Source organism: Mustela nigripes, chromosome 3 (assembly GCF_022355385.1).
Source record: "Mustela nigripes isolate SB6536 chromosome 3, MUSNIG.SB6536, whole genome shotgun sequence".
NCBI classification, from domain to species: domain Eukaryota; kingdom Metazoa; phylum Chordata; class Mammalia; order Carnivora; family Mustelidae; genus Mustela; species Mustela nigripes.
In genome coordinates, this window is record NC_081559.1 from 183,908,954 (window position 1) to 183,932,559 (window position 23,606).

The window sequence follows — 23,606 nt, forward strand, 5'->3', positions numbered from 1 at the left end:
TAAAAATAGATCTACCCCATGACTCTGCAATTGCACTACTGGGTATTTACCCCAAAGATACTAATGTATTGAAAAGAAGGGCCATCTGCACCCCAATGTTCATAGCAGCAATGGCCACAGTCACCAAACTGTAGAAAGAGACAAGATGCCCTTCAGCAGATGAATGGATAAAGATATGTTCCTATATGTAATGGAGTATCATGCCTCCATCAGAAAGGATGAATACGCAACTTTTGTATCAACATGGATGGGACTGGAGGAGATTATGCCAAGTGAAATAAGTCAAGCAGAGAGAGTCAATTATATGGTTTCACTTACTTGTGGAGCATAAGGAATAACAAGGAGGACATTAGGAGTTGGAGAGGAGAAGTGAATTGGGGGAAATTGGAAGGGGAGACAAACCATGAGAGACTGTGGACTCTGAGAAACAAACTGAGGGTTTTGGAGGGGAGGGGGTGGGAGGCTGGTTGAGTCTGGTGGTGGGTATTAAGGAAGGCACATATTCCATGGAGCACTGGGTGTGGTGCATAACAATGAATCTTGGAACACTGAAAAAATTAAATTAAATATGAGAGAGAGAGAGAGAGAATGCTGTACTGGGAGAAGTGAGAGCTGTTCTATGTAAATTATATGGGAAGAATTGTTTACTAGCACCTCATGCCTCAGGCCACTCCTGGCCCTTGACATACCAGGTGCTGGGCATGCAAAAATGAATAAGCCATGGTGCTTCTCTCTGGAGAGTGTATGGTTAGAAATATTCAAGAGGCAGGGGATGCTAGAGCGAAAAGAGGAGCTAATTTATAAAGTTGGTAGGGGCTGGTGATGAAGTCAGAGAAGACTTCAGAAAGGCTCTGAGGACTGAAGAGAGTTTTGAAGATCAGAATCAAGTTCAAGCAGGGATCTAGTAGGTAAGGAAGGCAGAAAAGTGCATTCCAGAGGACATGGCATTTTCAGTGGGGGACTTGGATAAGATGCTTTTCTTAGAGATTTACAAAGAGTTCATTAGTCATTTCCCTTTCTTGATTTATTTGAATACATTCTTCAAGTGACAAGAGGATACAAATACCCAACTTTTGTAGCAACATGGACAGAACTGGAAGAGATTATGCTGAGTGAAATAAGTCAAGCAGAGAGAGTCAATTATCATATGGTTTCACTTATTTGTGGAGCATAACAAAAAGCATGGAGGACATGGGGAGTAGTTAGAGAGAAGGGGGTTGGGGTAAATTGGAAGGGGAGGTGAATCATGAGAGACCATGGACTCTGAAAAACAATCTGAGGGGTTTGAAGTGGCGGGGGGTGGAAGGTTGGGGTACCAGGTGGTGGGTATTATAGAGGGCACGGATTGCTTGGAGCGCTGGGTGTGGTGAAAAAAATAATGATACTGTTATGCTGAAAATAAATAAATTAAAAAAAAAAGAGGATACAAGTTGACATCAGGGTGTTCTTACTAGAAGTTATAATTCTGGTCCATTGAGTGCTCCTTGTGGGCTAGAAATGTGTGCAAGAAGAAGCTTGAGGAAAATAAGGTTTTAAAATAAATAAGCTTTCTGGCTACACCAGCACTGGACTTGCAGTCAATTATCACAGGATTCTAGACTTTGTAAAAATCAAGGATTTTGTCTACTTATTTTTTTTTTCCTGTGTTCCCAAACCTAGCATGGTGTCTCACTCATCGGAGGTGTTCAAAATATTAACTGAACAAGTGGAAGAAATATTTTAATGATGCTGAGGTTGAGTTTTCTTATCTGGGAAACATGGCCTGACACTGTATGGCTAAACACATATCTGGACTCAGTTGGAATTTGAATTATGTGTCACCCACACACTCTGTGTTTCATTTTGGATACATGACCTCACTTCTAGTGAGCTTTGGGTGCTCATTTGGAAAGTGGAGTTGACATTATGTCCTCATACAGATGGTGAAGGTGAAATGAAATAGGTGTATTAAGTAACTTAGAATAGGGTGAGGCACAAAGAAATTTCTTAGTAAATAATACTAACATTATGACAATTGTTAAATTATTTTAAAAATGTAAAATCATGAGTATCATACTTATATAAAAATAAATCCATTTTAAATATTTCATTTAATTCATTAATTAGGGAATGAGTAAGGTGTTAAAACCCAGTTCAGGGGCACCTGGGTGGCTCAGTGGATTAAGCCACTGCCTTCGGCTCCAGTCGGGATCTCAGGGTCCTGGGATCGAGCCCCACATTGGGCTCTCTGCTCAGCAGGGAGCCTGCTCCCCCCTCTCTCTCTGCCTGCCTCTCTGCCTACTTGTGATCTCTCTCTCTGTCAAATAAATAAATAAAATCTTTAAAAACAAAACAAAACAAAACAAAAAACAGTTCAAGGGAGATTCCAAACTGCAGACATGTTTCTCCATCAGGAATGTTAAAATGAATGTGCAGATGGAGGAAATATTAGTCTCCTTTGGAGTGGGGGAGGAAAATCAGTTGAATTTCCACTGACAAAGTTTACATATGTATGGACAAGAATCCCTTTGCATTGCTACCAGTTATCCATAAGGTACAGACTTGTAGAATAGCTCCCATGGAAACAGAACTAGGTAACTTGCAATAATGTGTTTTAGATATTGCATAGGTTTTCCTGAGGTAGAAATTTTTTTTAAGGATTTTAGTTATTTATTTAGAGAGAGCATGTGTGCATGCACACATGCAAGTAGGGGAAGGGTCAGAGACAGAGGGAGAGAGAGAATCTTTTTTTTTTTTTTTTTTTTTTTTTTTTGGAGAGAGAGAATCTTAAGCAGACTCCACGCTGAGTACAGAATCTGATGCAGAGATCAACCTCATGACACTGAGGCCATGACCTGAGCTGAAACCAAGAGTCTGACGCTTAATCAAATGAGTCACCCAGGCACCCTGAAATGTTTTTAATATTATTATTACTACTATTTGCCTGAGATTATTTTTTAAAGATTTTATTTATTTATTTATTTATCAGAGAGAGGGAGAGAGAGCACAAGCAAGGGGAGAGGTAGAGACAGAGGCAGGATCCCCACTGAACAAGGAACCCAATGTGGGACCTGATCCCAGGACCCTAGGATCATGACCTGAACTGAAGGCAGACACTTAACCAACTGAGCCACCCAGGTATCCCTTACCTGAGACTATTAATGGCAGTTATATGAGGTCATAATACACATGATATGTAATGAGAAATGATTCTTTCTAATCTCTTCCAGGTTTTCATATTGTTCCTTTAAGTATTTTTAGAACATTATTCCTTTTTTCAGTATATATTTAGAAGTCATTGGTATATTTTATTTTCATATTAGTAATGGTTGAGTGTAAAAAATTAATCAATACAGAAAGGCATAAAAACAAAGTCAAATCATCAGTAATCCAGCACTCTAAGATAACCATTGTTAATATAAAAATATCTATAGCTAGGATAGGTAGATAGATAGATGATATATAAATGAAAAGATGACAGATATAGAGTGCCACTTGATCTTATGGAAGTTAAGAAATCTCTGAGTGCCTGATTTTCTTCAACCAGTCCCAACAGGCATTGCCTCTTCTCTGAGAATCTGAGAGGAGATGTTAAATTAGAGGAGGGGCTGGATAAACAATAAGGGACAAACTGTGAGCATGATCATATTCAATCCAATGAGTTGTCCCTAAGTTTGGATTGGTCTCCTTTGCACTATACGTCTTTCTCCTTCTTAGATATGTCCTTCTCCAGGCAGCTCAAAAGCTCATTGAGGAAGAGAACAACATCTGAGCCATCTCTCTCTTGTGACCATCAAAGTGCCTGACACTTGATAGATACTCAGTTAATGTTACCTGTATGGGTGATTGAATGAATAGTGAGTATAGTGAGATAGATTTCCGTTCATGCTTCTTCTGCTAATGAGCCTGATCAGAAGCTCCATAACTGACTAACTGAGGGATCTTTCTTTTTTGTACCTGCAGCTCTTGGAAGGATATCTACCACCAAGTGAATCCCTCAGAATAGGGGAAAAAAGTCAACTGAGACTTAACCATCTTCTGTACCACCTCAATCTTCCACTTCCATTCATTGGTGAAGTTTGATGTGTTTGACTACCCAGCACAATCAATTCTTTCTTGCCCTCCCCCACTCCTTCTTCCACTCCTGCTTGTCAGAGCCTTCTTACTTCTTTCTGAGTATATCAACAATCCCAAGGGTCTCCAGGTTTGCAATCTTCAATTCATTCTTTACCAATGGCAAGGTTGATTTTTGAAAACTCCAATCTGATTGTGTTTTTTAAATAATCCTTTGCCTACAGATGTAGTTCTTAAAGTTACATTACAGTCTCCTGGATAACTTGTCAAAACATGAATTGCTGTGAGTCTCAGTTTTTGTTTCATTAGGTCTGAAGTTGGGTCCAATAATTTGTATTTCTAAGTTCCTAGGTGATGTTGATCCTGCTGGTCTCAGGATACACTTTGAGAACCATTGGCTTGAAGTAATAAGCCAAATTCCTCAATGAAAATTTTACTGAGGATATTATAAGATTTATGCTATACTGAATATTATACTCTGCTTTGCTAGATTAATCTTCTATTACTTCTACCCTCTTTTCTCTCATCCCAGGCACATACAGCTTTTCTTTCAGCCACACCAAACCATACATCTCCATGTATACCCTGTCCTTTTCCAGTTCTGCTTGAAATGTAATGTTCTTCTTCATTCACTTTAATTTGTTGAAATTCTACTTGTATCAAAGGCCCAATATAAACAACCAAAACTACTTCTTGAAATAATTACAGCCCATTTCTGAATTACCCCTTTCCTGAACACCCAGGGAGACTCAGAATCATAGGCTACTTTCTCTCTTTACATTTCATTCTGCCTCTTCCACAAAACCCTAAATTAGAGATACTTATTTGTTTCTCAGTGTACATAAATTAATTACAAGTTCCTGAAAGCTTTCTTTTCTTTCTTTGCTTCCTCCTTCCTTTCTTTTCTTTCCTTTTTTTTTCTTCCTTCCTTGCTTTCTTCCTTCATTCCCTCCTTCCCCCTTTCTCTCTTTTTTCCCCTTTCTTTCATTTTCCTTTAAAATCAGGGGAGCTTAGCAAACAACTGAATGAATGATTTCCATTAAATATTTGTGGTATTTAGTTGAATTTATAGTTCACCTTAGTTTAAGGAATGAGCTATCAGATCAGCTCCTAATATTGTTCATTCCTGGACACATGGGCACTTGGGAAAAGATTAGGTAAATACTTGGGTCATCATTCATCTGCAAAAATAGATTTACAAGGGAATATTTTTTATTATAGGCAGACAGTCATAACCAGTGCTGGTTTTATAGGAGCAATACATATCAAAAAGAAATCATGAGAGCAAACTGGCTCCTTTATATCTGCAGTAGGGTAGGACAAAAGCATATACAACTACTACTACTAATAGTAATGTGTTCATATAAGAACACATTTCATTTTTCAGGTTCTGATATATGCCAGGCATTGTTATAAAAATAAAGTAGAAGCCATTTTATTTAAAACAATAAGTATTTTTCCAGCACAATAAAAAAAAAAAGTCATTTTTGCAAAAACATTCCATAGTCATCAATTTTCTTAAGGGCTTCTCTGAATTCCTTGAGATTAAAATCAGTCACTTTTTAAATCTCCTATAGTGTCATGATCATATTAATTTTTCTCTTCTTCAATTGTTAACTTATCTGATCCAGATCTTTGTTTGCAAATGTCTTTGAATATGATTCAAGCAAGTCACTTTCCTTAACCTTTTGTCATATTCATAATTTCACCTGAAAATTGATTTTTACCACTCATCTGAAGTCTTCTTAGACAACTCATAAAAATAAAAAATATATATTTCCTCTCCTCTGTAATACTGCATTTTTTGACAATTTTTTTTATTTAAATTCAGTTACTTAACCTGTAATATTTATTACAGAGGTACAGGTCAGTTACTTAACCTGTAATATTTATTACAGAGGTACAGGTCTGAGATTCATCAGTCTTACATAATACACAGTGTTCATTGCATCAGATGCCCTCTTTAATGTCCATAATCCAGGTACCCCATCCCTTTAGTTCCCTCCCCTCCAGCAACCTTAGTTTGTTTCCTATGAATAAGAGTCTCTTGTGGTTTGTGTCCCTCTCTGGTTTTGTCTTATTTTATTTTTTCCTATCTTTCCCTATGATCCTTTGTTTTGTTTCTTAAATTCCACATACCAGTGAGATCAAATGAGAATTGTCTTTCTCTGATTGACTTATTTCACTCAGCATAATGCCCTCTAGTTCCAACCATGTCATTGCAAATGGCAAGATTGCATTTTTTGATGGCAGCATAATAGATGATAGATAGATAGATAGATCTATATAGATATATCACATCTCCTTTATCCATTCATCTGTCAATGGACATCTGGGCTCATCTGGGCTTTTTTCATAGTTTGGTTATTATGAACATTGTGAACATTGCTGCTATAAACATTGGGGTGCAGATGCCCATTAGGATCACTACATTTGTATCTTTGGGGTAAATACCCAGCTGTGCATTTGCTGAATCTTAGGGTAGCTCTATTTTCAATTTTTTGAGGAACCTCCATACTGTTTTCTAGAGTGGCTGCACCAGCTTACATTCTCACCAACAGTGTAGGAGTGTTCCCCTTTCCCCACATCCTCACCAATTTCTGTTGTTTCCTGACTTGTTAATACCAGTCATTCTGACCAGTGTGAAGTGGTATTTCATTGTGGTTTTTATTTGTATTTCCCTGATGCCAAGTGACGTAGAGCATTTTTTCATGTGTCTGTTGGCCATTTGGATGTCTTCTTTGGAGAAATGTCTGTTCATGTCTTCTGCCCATTTCTTGACTGGATTATTCTTTGGGTGTTGAGTTTGATATGTTCTTTATAGATTTTGGATACTAGCCCTTAATCTGATATGTCATCTGCAAATATTTTCTCCCATTCTGTCAGTTGTCTTTTGGTTTTGTTGACTGTTTTCTTTGCTGTGCAAAAGCTTTTTATCTTGATTAAGTCCCAGTAGTTGATTTTTCCCCTTGCTTCCCTTGGCATTTGCTGATGTTTCTAGGAAGAAGTTGCTGCAGGTCAGGTCAAAGAGGTTACTGCCTGTGTTCTCCTCAAGGATTTTGATGGATACCTTCTCACATTTAGATCTTTCATCCATTTTGAGTCTTTTTTTTTTTTTTTTTTTTTGGTATAGTGTCAGAAAATGGTCTAGTTTCATTCTTCTGCATGTGGCTGTCTAATTTTCCAAAATAAAAATATGTCTTAATAATTATCTTCAAACATATGGATCAGTCTTTCTTTTCCAAGCTTTTTGATGAAGGGTTAAGGCCTTGTATTCAGATATGAACCCAAAACATAAGACTTCTTTGTCATCTTTTGTTTATAAGTTATACCCATAATGCATTAATACATTCATTTATGACTTTTTTTTGTGCTTCAAGAGAGGGAAAGTGTGGGATATGAACTGCAATCTGAAGGTAAAATCATATTAGATTAAAATCCTCTAGATTTTTGTTTCCCCCAATCTTTTACAATGGTACTTATTGCACATACCTTGGTAGGCTTGCATTTGCTACTTTTCCAAAATATTAACTTAATTATAAGGAAATAAAACTCTTTTTCTTTACAAAATCATATTTGATATGTTTACATAGTACTGTATGAATCAAAAATTCCATTAGAATAAACAGGTTTGAGAGTCAGTACAGCTGATTCTTAGCACATGGAAAATTGAACTGCTAAGAACAAAAGTGTTCAGGATTACCTGAAATTGGCCTACTAGAAGCCAGCATCAAATAATCATGGAACTTGAGTAGAATGATTTGGAGAGAGAGAAGTGGTACTGGAAGTCAATTAAGAAGCCTGTGGAGGCTCCTGGATGGCTCAGTTGATTAAGTATCCAACTCTTGATCTCAGCTCAGGTCTCCATTTCAGGGTCATGAGTTCAAGCCGTGGGTTGGGCTCCATGCTGAGTGTGGAGCCTACTTAATAATAATAATAATAATATACAAAATAATATGAAAAGAACAGCTATTTTGATTTACTTATAAACCGCACAAAAGATCCTAGGAAGCTGATACTATCCTTTGAAAGGAATTCCATTTTCTCTCTTCCAGTGTTTCCAAGCAGTCCCATTAAATAAGGACATCTATCTTTTTGGAAATATTGGTATTTCTCTTCCACACCTATGCTGCTCCAAGGGATATAGAATGCATAACCTGACTGGCTTGTAGGAACTGGCTTGTAGGGATGAAAACATGGCACCAACCTCTCTTCTCCATTCTCTCTTTAGATTCAACCAGCTCCTAGAATGGACACATTCTCCTAGACTGGGCAGTGTGAGTCTTCTCCCAAGGTAAGAAAGGTCAACTGTTTACTCATGGCTTTGCCAGTCTTGAGTTCATTCACATGTGAGTGAAATAGATGGGGACCTATTTGGCTTGGAGCCTAAGCGAGGGTGTCTTCATCCTGGATTCATTAGCAACAAGTCACTACTTCATACAATTGCTCTGGAGAACTTGGAGGGAAGAGAGTGTATAAAAATCAAACTTATTATTCTTATTTTGCCCACCATTTTATCATAGCTTAGATATATAACTTTATTCTGAAAAATCCCAAAGAGATAGGTGCTGCTATCATCCTAGTTTTATAGATGAACTTGAAAATGGCAGAGGTGAGAGGCCTGGTTGAGTTTCTTGTAACTACTAAGTAGGGGGATTGATTTTTAATCTATTATTTGCTTATTCAACACTGGTATTAGACATTATGCATGCAGGTGATATATGAACAAAATAGTTATAATGCCTACTTACATGGAGTTTATAGCTTAGAGAGTAAGAAAAATGTTAAGTAATCACATAAATTATATAATTACAAGCTCTATTAATATCTTTAAGGTCCATTCTCTTAACCATTATACTGTCTTACTTTGACCTAGAGATTTGCTAGAACTGGGATTCACATTATTCTTTTGTCTTTTATTCTTCTTTGAAACATTCTGTCATTCCTTATTTGATTGCTTTATGATGACCAATTGATAGAGAAACTTCAAAAACCACCAACTTGGCAAGATCGTGATGGTGTTGGAAGCCTCTTTGCCATCACTAGTCCCTAGCCTACTACCTGTATTGACCTTTAACAGGGACAAAATGGGTCCTAACATCTAGATCAAGGATACAATCCCCCCAACCGAAAATATTAATTGTAGAAAGAAAACTTAGAGACAATCTAGCTAAGCCTCTTGATATTACAGAAGAGGAAGCCCCTAGAGCTCAAGTAGATTAAGAGATCTATCAGAAGGTTACCGAGGTTACATTTACAGGCTCCCGGTCCAGAGAACTGCTTGTTACACCTTTTAGAATGTTAGCTCAAATTGTGTACATATTGAAATTAGCTGAGATCAGATCTATATTCAAGAAGAGGTCATGGTAAAGCAGACTTCTGTGCTCTTTCATTGACAGAACAAGGTAAGGTGTGGGATTAAGGGGGTGGGGTGGACACTGGAATAATTTCCCTGGTATAGAACTCTCAAGTGAATACTATGATTGTTTCACCATCTCCTCTCCAGTTTTTGAAATATGCAGACTGACTGTGTAACTGGGGTAGTTATTAAATACACTTCTTCAGGTGCTTAGCCTCTTGATTTGTGATATAGGGGTAAGGATAACACATACTGTTATGGGATTTTAATTGTGTAATGTACATAAACAATTTAGCTCAGTGCCAGGCACATGTAACACATTCAATAGAGGGTAACTTTTGTGATTGTGCTGTTTTTGTTGCTCTTGTTCTCTTTTTACATTAGCATATAATGTTTCAAATAAATTATTAAAAATTGTAATGCTAGAATAGGAGAGTAGTGAAGGAGGAAATGGGACATATGTTTAAGCAAACAGCTTCTGATGTAATTCAATTTTATTCTACTTCCAACCTGGTTGAAAACCACTGATGTATAAGTTTGTTGTATTTTCTTACCTATTTTAGTGCCTCACCTGTGCTTTATGCAGAGTACATGTTTACGAGTCACTTTACACAACAGTTTCCATAATTTGGCAAATGAATCTAGATTAATTAGTAGAGGAGTGTTGTCTAGACTTCAAGTCTCTTCAGCTCTAATCTGCTTCTCCGTGCTAGACAGTGGGACCAACCAAAACACTGTCTTCATTTCAGTCCCCAACTAAAGCTTTTCAGTTTAGAACAAACTTTCCTTCCAGCCACATTAAGATGATCAGCTCCCCACCCCGACCCCCGCAACCCCACCTCATTTCCATTTCCCTGTTTCTGACTTCAGGCCCTGCTACTAGATGAAGGCAAAATGTTTTTCCTTGCAATTACTTTAGTGGAAAACTCACATGTTTGATATTGTAGCAGACAATGTTTCATTATGCTCTCATTTGAACAGAGAAATCGCTGTTCTTAAAGGCAGCCAAGATGCATTCTGAGAGGTAGAGTTACTGAGGTACAGCCCAGAAAGGGAGACCGGGAGGGAGGCTAGACTCCATTGAGAAAATGCACTGGCAAGTGTGGCTACACAGGAATGCTTCAGAAAGGGTTTTATGATCAGCATCAATAGATGTGTGTGTTTTATGAATAAGAATAAGTGTATACATGTTCCTAAAGTGCTTCAACATCTCTGGCTGAAAGTTGCTCCTAATATTTACTCTCATGGCTCCCCTTGACATAATATACCATTTTACATGTAAGAAATGGTGCGTCAGAGTTTCCCCAGGCCCTCACACACCAGCGGGAAGTTGTATCTTAATTGTTTAAGGCTCTGAAACTGGTTTGTACTATTTCTGCAGCAAAGGAGCCTAAAACCAATGGTCAAAAAGTATTTCCAGATCCTTCCTGTCTAAAATATACTAATAGTTGTTGGGGGCGCCTGGGTGGCTCAGTGGGTTAAAGCCTCAATGCAGGGCTTTAAACCCAACAGTTAAAAAATAAAACAAAATGGGTGTCTGGGTGGCTCAGTGGGTTAAGCCGCTGCCTTCAGCTCAGGTCATGATCTCAAGGTCCTGGGATCGAGCCCAGCATCAGGCTCTCTGCTCAACGGGGAGCCTGCTTCCCTTCCTCTCTTTCTCTGCCTGCCTCTCTGCCTGCTTGTGATCTCTGTCTGTCAAATAAACAAATAAAATATTTTAAAAAATAAAAGAAAATATACAGACAGTTGCCAATTACAAAATAAATTAAATACATACAGTTTTTTTGGGGGGGGTAGGGAGTTCAAAGAGATAAACAGGCAAAAGAACCTTCCAGATGGAGGGGTCCAATGATGGAATGGCCTAAGACAAAAGGTACGTTTGTTAGAACATCAACTGTAGGCAACAAATGGTTGAAAACAAATTTGGAGACATAGGGATTTATTCAAAGTGCCTTTCTTATATGCAGGGTTAAATCCCAGTGGATCCAAAAGAATGGCTTGATGCACATTTCACACTTATATTATGTACATTTACAATTTGAATTTTCTTCCAGGTTTTTCTTTTATGAAACTGGGACATCTATTTCTATCCTCATCCTTACTCTGCAAATGGTTCCAATATATCTCAGAGCTTGAATTCGTTATGGCTAACATTAAAGATGACACAAATGAATGGAATGACCCTAATTGCATTATGTCATTTAATCTCCATGATGACACTGGCAAGAAGGCACTATTGGCTTTATTATTCCTACCGTATGGATGGAGACCCTGAGGCATGGGGATGTTAAATGACACGTGGTATCATAACATTTTTCCTTGTGATATTCCTAGATATGACTGTTACGTTTCCTTGTCCCCTAGTATTTCTTTCCAGAGCCCCGCTCCTCTCCTCTTGCCCATGTTTACTAAGTTATATTACTCTCTAGTCTCAGCTTCTACATATAGTAAAATACCCACCTTATATTGCTTCCTTCCAGGTTTTTTTAAAACATAAACTACAAACCAATGTGATCTTCTACATTGAGATCAAATCATGAATTTTTAATATCAAAATTGTGGAGCATTATCATTCATTTCATGTGATATGTTTCAGCCTGGCTTGCCCATGTAATTTTGTTGGCCTGATGCATTCCTCTAGCATGCTAACGATTTCTTCCAGCTCTGTGATCCTCTTGAATTTAAAACCATGAGTTAGCAAGGACCTAAAGGAATGAGACTCAGAGATTTTCCAGGAGACAGTGAGGTAATATATTTCCTAGTCCTTGAGCTGTAAGAGAATATTATGCCAAAGCGAGGTACTTGGGAGCACAGTTTTTCTAAAAAATGTAGACAAAATGAACACCACATCTCACACTTTTGCCAAAGTTGTTTGCCAACCTCTGAAAAACCCAAAATGCCTTCATTCTGGAGAGAGCCAGACTGCATTTCTGAGCAAAAATGCAGAATCCTTTGACTTCATATTCAGTGCTACCCATTTACCCTGTACACCAACAATTTTGCTACTTTTGGAGTAAGTAATTACTACTTCATAGTCTCCAGCAGGTATGGATTTGAGACTTTTCTTATTCACATGCAGGACATTGTACTGGGTGGAGGAATACAGCAAGGACAAGGGCAGACCTTTTGCCTGCCTTCAAAGAAGTTACTCTCTGATGGAAGTTTAACAGAAAACCAGAATAACAGAGGTTCTAAGAGGCATTGTTTGGTCAGTGTTGTTAGAAGTTCTTCTCTTACCCCTTTCTCTGACTGCTTTTATTTACCTCCTTTGAAGTTATCTTGGAAAAAAGATCTTCTGAATTGTCTTTCCATGCAAAAGTATACTGTGAGCCTAAGAGGTAATTTTATTATCTTGGTTTAGATTCTATTTATACTAAAGTAAATGATGAGCTTGCCACATTTGAAGTTTGGAAAGTTGAGGGGTGAGAGGTAATTAACTAATTCTTTCAACCCTTGTCTCCCCTTTAATAAGGCAGATTTACCCATCTCAAAAGCAATTTCAGTTGTCAAAACATTGGCTTTCTTCATGGTTTCTGGATCTTGACAACCATCAAAATTTGGCAAGCAGCCCCTACCTGCCTGGCAGGAAGTTATATTTAGTAGTGTGTGAAACTTTATTTTCCAGTTTCAGACATATTCAGCCTCCGCTGTTGAGTTCCAACACTCACACTTCCAAATAAAGAGAGTTTCTGGAATTCTTCTATGGCTGGTAGATGCTTTGACCAAGGTTCTCACCAAATCCAGAATAACCTGACACCAGTTAGGCTCTCACTATAGTCTATTGTTGCATGGCCAAATTAAACAGGGCAGTTCTTTGTCATTACTTCTCTTGTTTGTCTAACTGATGTGCAAAGGGAGCCTCTGGCATTGAAAATCACACAATCAAACAAAAAAAGAAGAAGAAGAAGAAGAAGAAGCATTTTGAAGTGAGACTCAGCCTGTGTTTACTGATTTGTATCCCTATAACATGCAAAATGGTTCCTCGAAATTATATTTGAAAATCTGAGGTTGTCCTGGCTTTCAATCACATTCAATTCAACCATATTGCTAGATTTGGGTAAGAATCCAGAATTTGTCCCCAGCCTTTCTTTCCTAGTAGATGTGCTTTGTTGCTAAACATTCTTGAGTAGAGGTATGATGTAGCCTAGGATACTACAGTGCATGAGCTAAGCCCCAGGTCCTTCTTCTCCCCCAGTCCATTCCCTTTTCTTAACAGCTGTGTAACCTTAGAAAAAGTAATCCATGTTTTTGGTCCTTGGATTCCTCATTTGCAGTTTGAGGATAGTAAATTATCATCCACATCTGTCTCTAAAGGATGATTGAGGAATGAATAAGATTGTAGACGATTTTTCTAATAGATACAATTAATGCATACCTGAAGCAGAGAAGGTATTCAATGAAGGTTGAATAGTTGCATGGATAAATAGATGAACGAATGATTGCAATATATAATGGGAAACTTTTTTTTTAAAGATTTTATTTGTTCATTTGACAGACAGAGATCATAAGCAGGCATCGAGGCAGAGAGAGGGGAGGAAGCAGGCTCCCTACTGTGCAGAGAGCCCGATGCGGGGCTGGATCCCAGGACCCTGGGATCATGACCTGAGCCGAAGGCAGAGGCTTTAACCCACTGAGCCACCCAGGCGCCCCAATGGGAAACTTTTTATATGCTGTAAAGTAGGCCACATCAATAGTGCTCACTTACAGAAAGCTAAAGCCCTTGGCAAAGTTTTTTTTTTTTTTTTTTTTTTTAATATTCATCGTGATTTTACATGAAGGGCATTCTGTGGGTCTAAGAGGTAATTTTACTATCTTGATTTGTATTTTATTTATACTAAAGTAAATGGCTTTCCTGAGTGAAGCATTTTCTGGGACTAGACTTCTTGTTAGAACACACTTCAGCTAACCATGATCAAGTCAGCTAATGATGGTTTAATCCACTATTGAGTGGGATTTTGCCTGTTGCTCCAAAGTTATGACTAGAATGCAAATCTGAAAAAAAACATTAGGCACCCAAAATATCTATATAGAGCCACAAATAATCACAGACATGAAACTTCTTTGGGGGTTAGTTAAAAGGCACTTGTGCAGTTCTTTTTCCCACCACCACCTCAGGCCCTATAGGGGCCTGCCAATATCAATTTTTATATACCTGCCAACATCAATTTTTACACTAATATCAATTAGAGTAAAAAAGCCACTTTGAGTGAGGGGTAGAGGAGAAATTTATCAATCATGAGTTGTTGGGCTAGTAGAATGTACAGTAAAGCCTTCTTATACTTTTCTAAAGCCAAAAGAAAGAGTGAGTCCATGAGAACCCCTCACAGATATTCAATTTCTGCTTAGGCAGCTTGCTCAGCACTGCAGTCTACCACACATACAGGTTAGAAATGGAAGAGGGACCAGGGGACAAAGAAAGCATCCTCTGCTCTCCTCACCATTTAGTGGGGATATATGAATTCCCACAGGTCAAATAGAAACCAAGGTGGGAGTCCTTTGAGAACAGAAAAACAGCTAGGTTGGTGGGCTGGGGCCAGAGGCCCCCAGTAACAGAGGCCCACAGTATCAGAGACATTAGGGGAGCCTGAGGGATTTAAGGGATCAACTGGTGTGTCTCACTTTAGGCAACTGTCAAAGACCTCACAAGGCCTACAGAAGAGCTCACATGGGCCTGCAGAAAGTCATCATTGGGTCTCGCCTAAGATGAGATCATGAAGAACAGTAGGTGTTGAAAAGGGGCAGAGGCACCAACCATTATCTTTTTTCTCACTCTCCTCCAAGACCCAGTGAGGGCCCTCCAGTCTGAACTAAAGAAAGAAAAAAGAGAAAGCTGAAAATGGCTTTTAATCCTTTCAAATGAGAATTTAAATCTGTTAGAACTTCCTAATATAAGGTAAATTCTTCGCTGTGTATAAACAAGGAAAGCTATGTCATGGGCTACCTCAGAAAGAATCCCTATACCTGGGAGCCTATAAATGCATGATGCAGAGCCAGCTTGTAGGGTATTGCAAATGTAAATGACTTGGATATCCCAGATGGTCAATGACAGATCCTTCTCTACCCTGGTGCCGTCTTTTCAGTCATTCTGCCTAGACTACAAAGTGGTAGGAGCTTAGTCCTTACCCAGTTCACTGCCCATTTCTCCACAATACACCTGCTATATGTTCAGCCTGTCTCAGATTTAATATAATTCAAGGAGAATCAGGATGCCTGAATAGGACCTTCCCATACTGGAATCATCTGAGTTCTAGGGATCATCCTTATCCTTCCACGAAAACTGTCTCCCTTGTTTTTTGCACTTTTACATGCTTCTTTTGAACTCTACATACTGCTGGGCTAAACTGACTAAAAGCAACTATTGTCAGTGGCCTGCCTCAAATGGAGAAATCTAGAGGTATCAATGTAGAAATTATAAAATTGGAAAAGAATGTCAACAACCTTAAAATCATCAGACATTTTTCCTTGGGCTGACACTTTCCACAGGAATGTTAAAGTATTGTTTCTCCAGGTTGGAGGACCACAAATTTGAAGCTGTTGGGCTATGTCAAATCTTCTGGATGCAATTTTTTAAAAAGAAAAGTTGGCACATTTTCTCTGTAAAAAGTCAGATTATAAATATTTTGGGTTTGGTGGGCCATACAGTTTCTATTACAACTACTCAACTCTGTCATGTTAGTACAAAAGCAGCTATGAATAGAACATAAAGGAATTAGTAGAGCTGTGTTCTAATAAAACTTTATTTGCAAAAGCAGGTGGGAGTTAGGGTTTGACCCATAGGTTATAGTTTGCTGACCCCTTTACTAGAGAATCCTGCTGATGGAATGATGAAAGGAAATGTCTTTGAATTTTATCACTTTATTAAAAAAAATATGCTTGTTCTAGAAAACCATTGCAATGTTCTTCCAGCTTTTAATGTTGTTTTATATACTGTGAACCTACTATTTAAATAATTTTATACCCTGCTTCTATCCTTAACATGCCATTGTAAGCATTGAATGTAATTTTATACTCTTTACTGGCATCATTTTTAATAGCTATATAATATTTCAATGTGCCAATATAGAAGCTCCATAATCAACCACTCTTCCTTTCTCAACTATTTAGACTATTTCTCATTGCTTGCTATTTGAAAAAAAATACTACAGAAAACCATATTTATATATATTTCCCTTTGTATTTTAAGTTATTTCTATAGGTTAGACTTTAAGAAACGGAATTACTAGATGGACTTTGAATGCTTGAAGACTCTTATTACACACTGCTAAATGACTTTCTAAGGGCTCATTCCCATCTACATTCCCAGCAATAATGTATGACCACTTATTTTAATGAATCCTTAGCACACTAGAGCTTAGCATTAAAAAAAAAAAAAAAAATCTGTGCTGCCTTATATAAAAAGTGGTACCATTGTTTTAATTTATATTTTTTGTTGGACATTTTTCTATGTTTATTATCCATTTATTATTTTCCTTTTTGTGACCTATGTATTCATGGCAAGACCATTTTCTAGCATGATGATTAATCTTAGGTACAAACCTGAAGAACAGAAGTTTTCTTAATAAGAGCCATGAATTACTGAATGCTTACTGTGTGCCAGACAATTACATATAATTGTGTTTATGTGTAATATTATTTAAACCACACAGTGACATTATACTAGGCTGTTATTTGAGCCTTTTAACATAGGCATATGAGTGGGCCATAAAACACAGTTCAGAGAATGAATTTAGTTTGTATTTCTCTGTTCACTCCTTAGTAACACTGCATTTACTAAGCATTGAGACCCTGGAATTTAGGCACTCAGATCCTGCAAAATTTTTTACATGTGTTATCTCAATTTCATCTTATAGTAACTCCATACTGTGGGTATTAGTCTTCTATTTGTTAATAAGGAGCCCAGGTTCTGGGACATGGAATACTTTTTCTCTGTCAGTGTGACTTCTAAGTAGTTTCGGTGGGAACTCAGGTGTTCCTATCTGAAAAGCCCATTATTAAATGAGGTGCTGCTATGAGCACCCTTCCTTTTCCCCCAGTTCCCTGGGGTTTCCTTTCCCTTCTTAGAATTTGTTTCTTATAACTTTGGGGATTCTGGAAGATTCCTCTCTGGGCTTCTTGAGCTTCTGCTTCTTAATGGTTCCTTTTTGCTCTCCCTTCTAGTTTTGCCACAAATATGCATCTCTCTCTCTCTCTCTCTCTCTTTCTTTCACACACACACACACACACACACACACACACACACACACACACAAGTTCAGATGACAAACACTTTGTTCTGGAATGCATTCCAGGATAGGAGAGCCAGGGTCTCAAATGACAAGAACTTTCTATGTGGAATTTAGTTTTTAACTTTCTGATGTTTGAGTTCACAGAGGGAGTTCTAGATGTTTTAAACTTCTTCATTAAACACCACCTTCCTTTAGGTATGCAATATTCTTTCTTTCAATTTACATAAGTAATGTGGACCTAGATTTTAACTTTAGGGCTTTTTGTTAAAAGAAAAAAAAAATCTGTGTTGAATCATGTTAAAAAAAATGGTATCATTGTTTTAATTCACAGATCACATTACACAATTTTAATAAGGTTGGCTTTCTATTTTACATGTGTGAGGGACTTCATAGTCAAATTACTTTTTTCTCCATGCAAATTAGCTTCAAACAAATGCATTGCAGATCCCCACCCCTCTTATCCCCTTTCATGCTTTTATTTCCCTTTTGGCCAGAAAGGAACCACATATTTGAATATGACTTATTATGTAATTTTAAAATTTGGTTGTGGTTTGTACTTAGAAGAACTGCCTGACACTGGAAAGGTGCTCTTGTGCAGTTTACGTTTACCTACAAATTCAAAGAGGCTATTTCTTACTTCAACCTTGTCTCCTTTCAGAGTCTAAGTAATGTTGGACTCATGCCTATTTTGCATCTTAAATGGGGTGTTATGAAAGTAAATGATTTGGGCATCCCAGATAGCCAGTTGTAGGTCCTTCAGTTGATTCTCATCTCTCTCAAGATGCCATGTTTTCAATCATTTTGCCTAGACAACAAGGTTGAAAAAGCTCAGTACATACCAAGCCCATTGCCCATTTCTCCACACTCTGCCCTCTATATGTTTGTACAGTCTCAGATTTTGTATTATCCATGGGCAATGGAGATGCCTGAGCAAGACCATCACACACCTGCATAATCCAGGTCCTAGGGATCATCCTTCTATTTCAGGGACAGTTGTTCTCCTTGTAGTCCTTACTCTTACCTTCTTGTTTTGAACTCTACATACTGCTGGGCTCAATTGACTAACGGCGACTATTGTCAACGGCTTGTCTTAAATGGAGAAATCTAGAGCAATCTGGGTAGAAGTTGTAAAATTGGAATGGAATAACAAACACCTTAAAAATCACTATTTCATCATGTGACAAACACTCTCTAGTGGAGTGTTGAAATGTTTCTCCCTGTTGCATGCCATCAGTTGTCAAACTGTTAGGTTAACTTGTGGCCGATTCAGATAGAATGAGAGCACCATAAGCTTCTGCACTGGTAGGTCTATGACCCCACATCCACTTTCTCAGCCCAATTCTGGGCTCTCTAAGAAACCCTATACTGAGGGATGTTTTCCAGGATCAGGAATACTATTCTCAAGACATCTGCAGCATAATCCCTTTTACTAGGAATTGAGAGAGCCCCTCAGGCAGTAAGATACAAAGGCAGGGAGATTATCTAGTGCTCCCTCATTTTTGTTTGTTTGTTTTTACACTTGATCTTAGCCAAAAGGCCGAGAAGCGATTGTTTGTTTGTTTGTTTTTAGATTTTATTTATTTATTTGACAGAAAGAGAGAGAGAGAGCAAAAGAGGGAACACAAGTGGGGGTGGGGGGAGTGGGAGGTGGGAGAAGGAGAAGCAGGCTTCCTGCTGAGCAGGGAGCCCGAAGCGAAGCGGGGCTTGATCCCAGGACCCTGGAATCATGACCTGAGGCAAAGGCAGATGCTTAACCCAGATACTTAACCTGAGCCACCCAGACACTCCAAGTCCCTCATTTTTGTAATAACACTGTAAAAGGTACCCAGGATTTACTCCCAGTTCAGTGAGCCAGGAACAAGGACCATAGACCATATCAGATTTTAAATACTAGAATCAGCTGAACCTTTGAGGCAACTGTTGCTCGCCCATATAACTTTGCTTCTCAATTCCAATTCACTTACTCTCCCTCTGTATAGACACAATTTTCCTGAGAAGCTTTGGAAAAGAGTAGAAATTTTACTAGACTTGGAATTGAACACCTCTGGGTGTGGGTCCTGTCCATGACTCTTACAAGTCTTATATACTTGGTTAAGTCTTATAATCTGTGTAAGCCTTGCTTTCCTCATGAGGATAATAACACGTCTCACAGAACATCTGTGAGATGTCAACAATGCCTAAACATTCAAAGCATAGAACATGGAACATAATAAATAGTAATAAAGTGAAGTTCTGCCTGCTTCTCTCTTCTCTCTCCTTTTTCTCCTTTCCTATTTTCTTTCTTTCTTTCTTTCTTTCTTTCTTTCTTTCTTTCTTTCTTTCTTTCTTTTTCTTTCTTTCCCCCTTTTCTTCCCTTTCAGTCCTCCTATCTTTTCAAAGTCTAGTTATTAGCAAAATTCACCCTTTACTTCTTTTTTCTTTTTTAAAAATTTTTATTGTGTTATGTTAGTCACCGTAAAATACATCATTAGTTTTTGATGCAGTGTTCCAAGATTCATTGTTTATGTACAACACCCAGGGCTCCATGCCCTCCCTAATACCCACCGCCAGGCTCACCCATCCCCCTACCTCCCTCCTCTCTAAAACCCTCAGTTTATTTCTTGGAGTCTACAGTCTTTCATGGTTCATCTCCCCCTCCAACTTCTTCCCTTTCACTTTTCCTTGCTTCTCCTAATGTCCTTCCACCTGTTACTTCTAACCACAGCCTTGTTTTGGAAGGATAGCCTAAATCCTGGGGTATATAAAGTTGTATGTGCATTCTAGATGAGGGATGGATCAAATTGCAGAAGGGAAGGTAAATAGAAATGTCCTTTGAGATTATGAATCTGCAGTGACATCTCCATAGACCAAGGACAAGATTTAAATCTTGAGTTTGAGTCCCAGACTGATAACTGAATTCTCAGCAGGGCACTCATAGACATCCACCCCCTACCAGCTCCTACTCATTCTTATGACTCTGGCTTCTTCTAAACTATTAGTTCTCAGTACAAGGTCCCTGAATCAGCAACACCAGTATCACCTAGGAACCTCTTACAGATGCAGATTCTTGGTCCCTACTCCAGACCTACTAAATCAGAAACTCTGGGTGTGGGGTCCAGCTATCTGTATTTGAAATGCCTTCTGACTGATTTTGATGAACACCCAAGTGCAAGCACCACTGCCCTTCACCAACCTCAGCTCAGGATGTCACTCATGCTCCAGGATGGGAAAGGCAGCTGAAAACTTGACACCAGATTTCCAAAGCTTCTCAAACAGGTCTCATACCATCTGAGCCACAAGTTAGTTAACTAACTCCATTCCTCCAGGCTAGGACTCTGATAAGGGTAAAGGATGTTGATTCATCTGACATGAATCTGCAAATATTTCTCCAATAAGTGCTTTTGAAGTGTGTGAGTTAAATAAACATTTGCAATGAACCCAAACTTTTCTACTTGGCCTCTTTCATCAAGTTCCTATCAAAATCTCCTCTTGGATCGTGCTCAAAGGACAAGACAGGCTTAATAACTCCTGCTTCCTAGGTCATGGGATTCATGCACTACAAGAACCATCCTGCTTCATTTTTTCATATCTATCACACTTTCCCCAAAGCATTTAGGACTAACATTTCTTCTTAATAAAATGGATTTAGAAAGTTTTGGTGGTCACAACTTTCTTGTAATAGAGAAGACATTTTTTATTTGTACACCAAGAAGTCAAAACTGGAATTGGTTATTGTAACAGATACTGTTGATTTTCCTACTCCACATCCACAGAGCCCACCACTGAGTTCACCTGAAGCTGACAACTTCCCACTTGAAGCACTTTTCCGTTCATGCGCACAACAGTTCTGAATGCCAGGGGGCAACTCCCAAACGGTGAGAGAAAAGTATCAGTGAATAAGTATCCCAGCTGTGTGGTCCCTTGGCCAGACAATTCTGAGGTATACCTTATAGGATTACTGAGATGGTCTCTAGAAGAACTGGATGCCAGAGGCCCAGAGCGATAATGGCTCATTCAGACACTGTAGAGATTTTTGTCTGCTTTCTGTGTCACTTTCCCCATATTTCGGATAAAATTCCAAATACACTCACTGCACCCAAGTTTTGTTTCAAGATCTATTTTTAGAAACTTGTACAAAGAGAGTTGGGTAATGTGATCAAGGTCATACACATAGTTAAGGCAGATAAGGATTCATCTTTTTTCTACCGTATTGCAAAGAAGGTATATGATCCTGGTGTTGAGTTTAGTACCTAATTCTTTTCTTGTCAACATGCCCCTAGAGATGAACATGGTACAAATACAGATGAGGTGATTGAGACATATTTGGTAAATTGATAGCTGTTGAATTCTCACACTCCCCAAACCCATCAGCTTTTGTATAGCAGGTTACTTTTCACAGTGTGCTTTCTAGAAATCCTATCACTGTTGATTTTCTCAATAACTATATACCTATATAACATGGCCAGAGGCATAATGCCAGACATGTAACAATTCTTAATTTGTTGAATGAATGAGTAAATCATCGAGCACATTTTAGTTTAGGAAACAGGGGCCTAAAATTTCAAATCCCATCAAAGGTCACACCTGTTTAATAATCCAGGTGGGATTAAAACCTTCAGGTTTTACCTTGTACTTTTCCTATTCCATCTCTTAATGCCCTTTAAGGCCAAATATTTTTCCAATATTTTTTAATCACTAGAAGAAAAATTATATCACTTACAGAGCTATCTATTAAATTGGCACTATTCAAAGAAATTAATTGTCTGGAACAAATTTATACTGAAAAAACCTAATTTGGGGTTTTGGACAAATGAGGCTTTTTGGCAGCTGAATATGAAGAGTGTTAATGATTGGTACAGCAAATACTCTGGGTTGATCGAGACCAGAGAATGACTCCAAGCAAGAATCTTCTGAAGGGGGTGCCTGGGTGGCTCAGTTGGTTAAGCTACTGCCTTTGGCTCAGGTCATGATCCTGGAGTGCCAGGATCAAGTCCCACATCAGGCTCCCTGTTCCGTAGGGAGTCTGCTTCTCTCTCTGACCCTTCCCACTCTTGTGCTCTCTCTCTCATTCTCTCTGTCTCAAATAAATAAATAAAATATTAGTAAGGGGAAAAAAAAGAATCTTCTGGAGGTTATAATGATCTCCAAATTACACCGCTCTGAAATAATTTGATTGTCTTAGGGCACTACCTTTTTTTTTTTTTTTTAAATCTATCAGTCAATACGTATGTTTTGGAGATGTTATGTCAGAACCCTAGACTAGGAGCTTCTCAGAAAATATGTGTGGTGGGTCTCTGCCATTACAGAGATGATAAATTCTTTGATATCTGATCCCCCCATCTTCCACCCCCTCCCCCAAACATGGACAATTATCCTAATGTAAGACACCATTGTCTTTCATGGATATAGTTGAAACCGCTTCTAACCTGATGCTTGCATTAGATTTTTGGTAAATCTTTCATTAAGTTATGGAATTTCTCTTTTGTAGTTAAGTTTGTCATGAATAGATATTGAACTGTATCAAATGATTATTCTGTATCCATTGAGACAATCATTAGATTTTCTTCTTTTATTAATGTGGCAAAGCATTTATTTAATTTTACAGTGTTAAACCAACCTTCATTTACTTGGTGGGGGGAAACAAGTTGGTCATGAAATGTTCCCATTTTTCTATACTACTGGATTAGGTTGGCTGATATTTTGTTTAGGTTTCAAACCTATATTCATGAATCATTTAGCTTATAATTTTTCTTTATTCCTTTAGTTTTGTCAGGTTTTATAATTGAGATTATTTTAACCTCATAAAATAAGTTTGGGAGTATTCCCTTTCTTTTAATATTTGAAAGAGTTTAAGATTGGAATTATTTGTTCCTTGAATATTTGGGAAAACTTATCCAGATAACCATCTGACTCAGTATTTTCTTTGCAATGAGAATTTAAACTACTGGTTTGATTTTTTAAAATATTTATAGGAATAATAAAAAAAAAAT

The 23,606-nt window shown here is 38.1% G+C and overlaps 1 long non-coding RNA gene across 2 annotated transcripts in view; it reads left to right on the forward strand.

Annotated features, from left to right (window-relative positions):
- The first annotated feature begins 781 nt into the window (after positions 1–781).
- LOC132013275 (uncharacterized) overlaps positions 782–23,606 on the forward strand; it is a 196,433-nt gene continuing 173,608 nt past the window's right edge. The window contains exons 1-3 of one of the 2 annotated variants that reach the window (XR_009402954.1): positions 782–908; positions 8,285–8,347; positions 21,390–21,484. This is a non-coding gene — a long non-coding RNA (uncharacterized LOC132013275). Of the gene's footprint in view, positions 909–8,284; positions 8,348–21,389; positions 21,485–23,606 lie in introns of those variants that run through there. The other variant, XR_009402953.1, reaches the window with a different exon arrangement.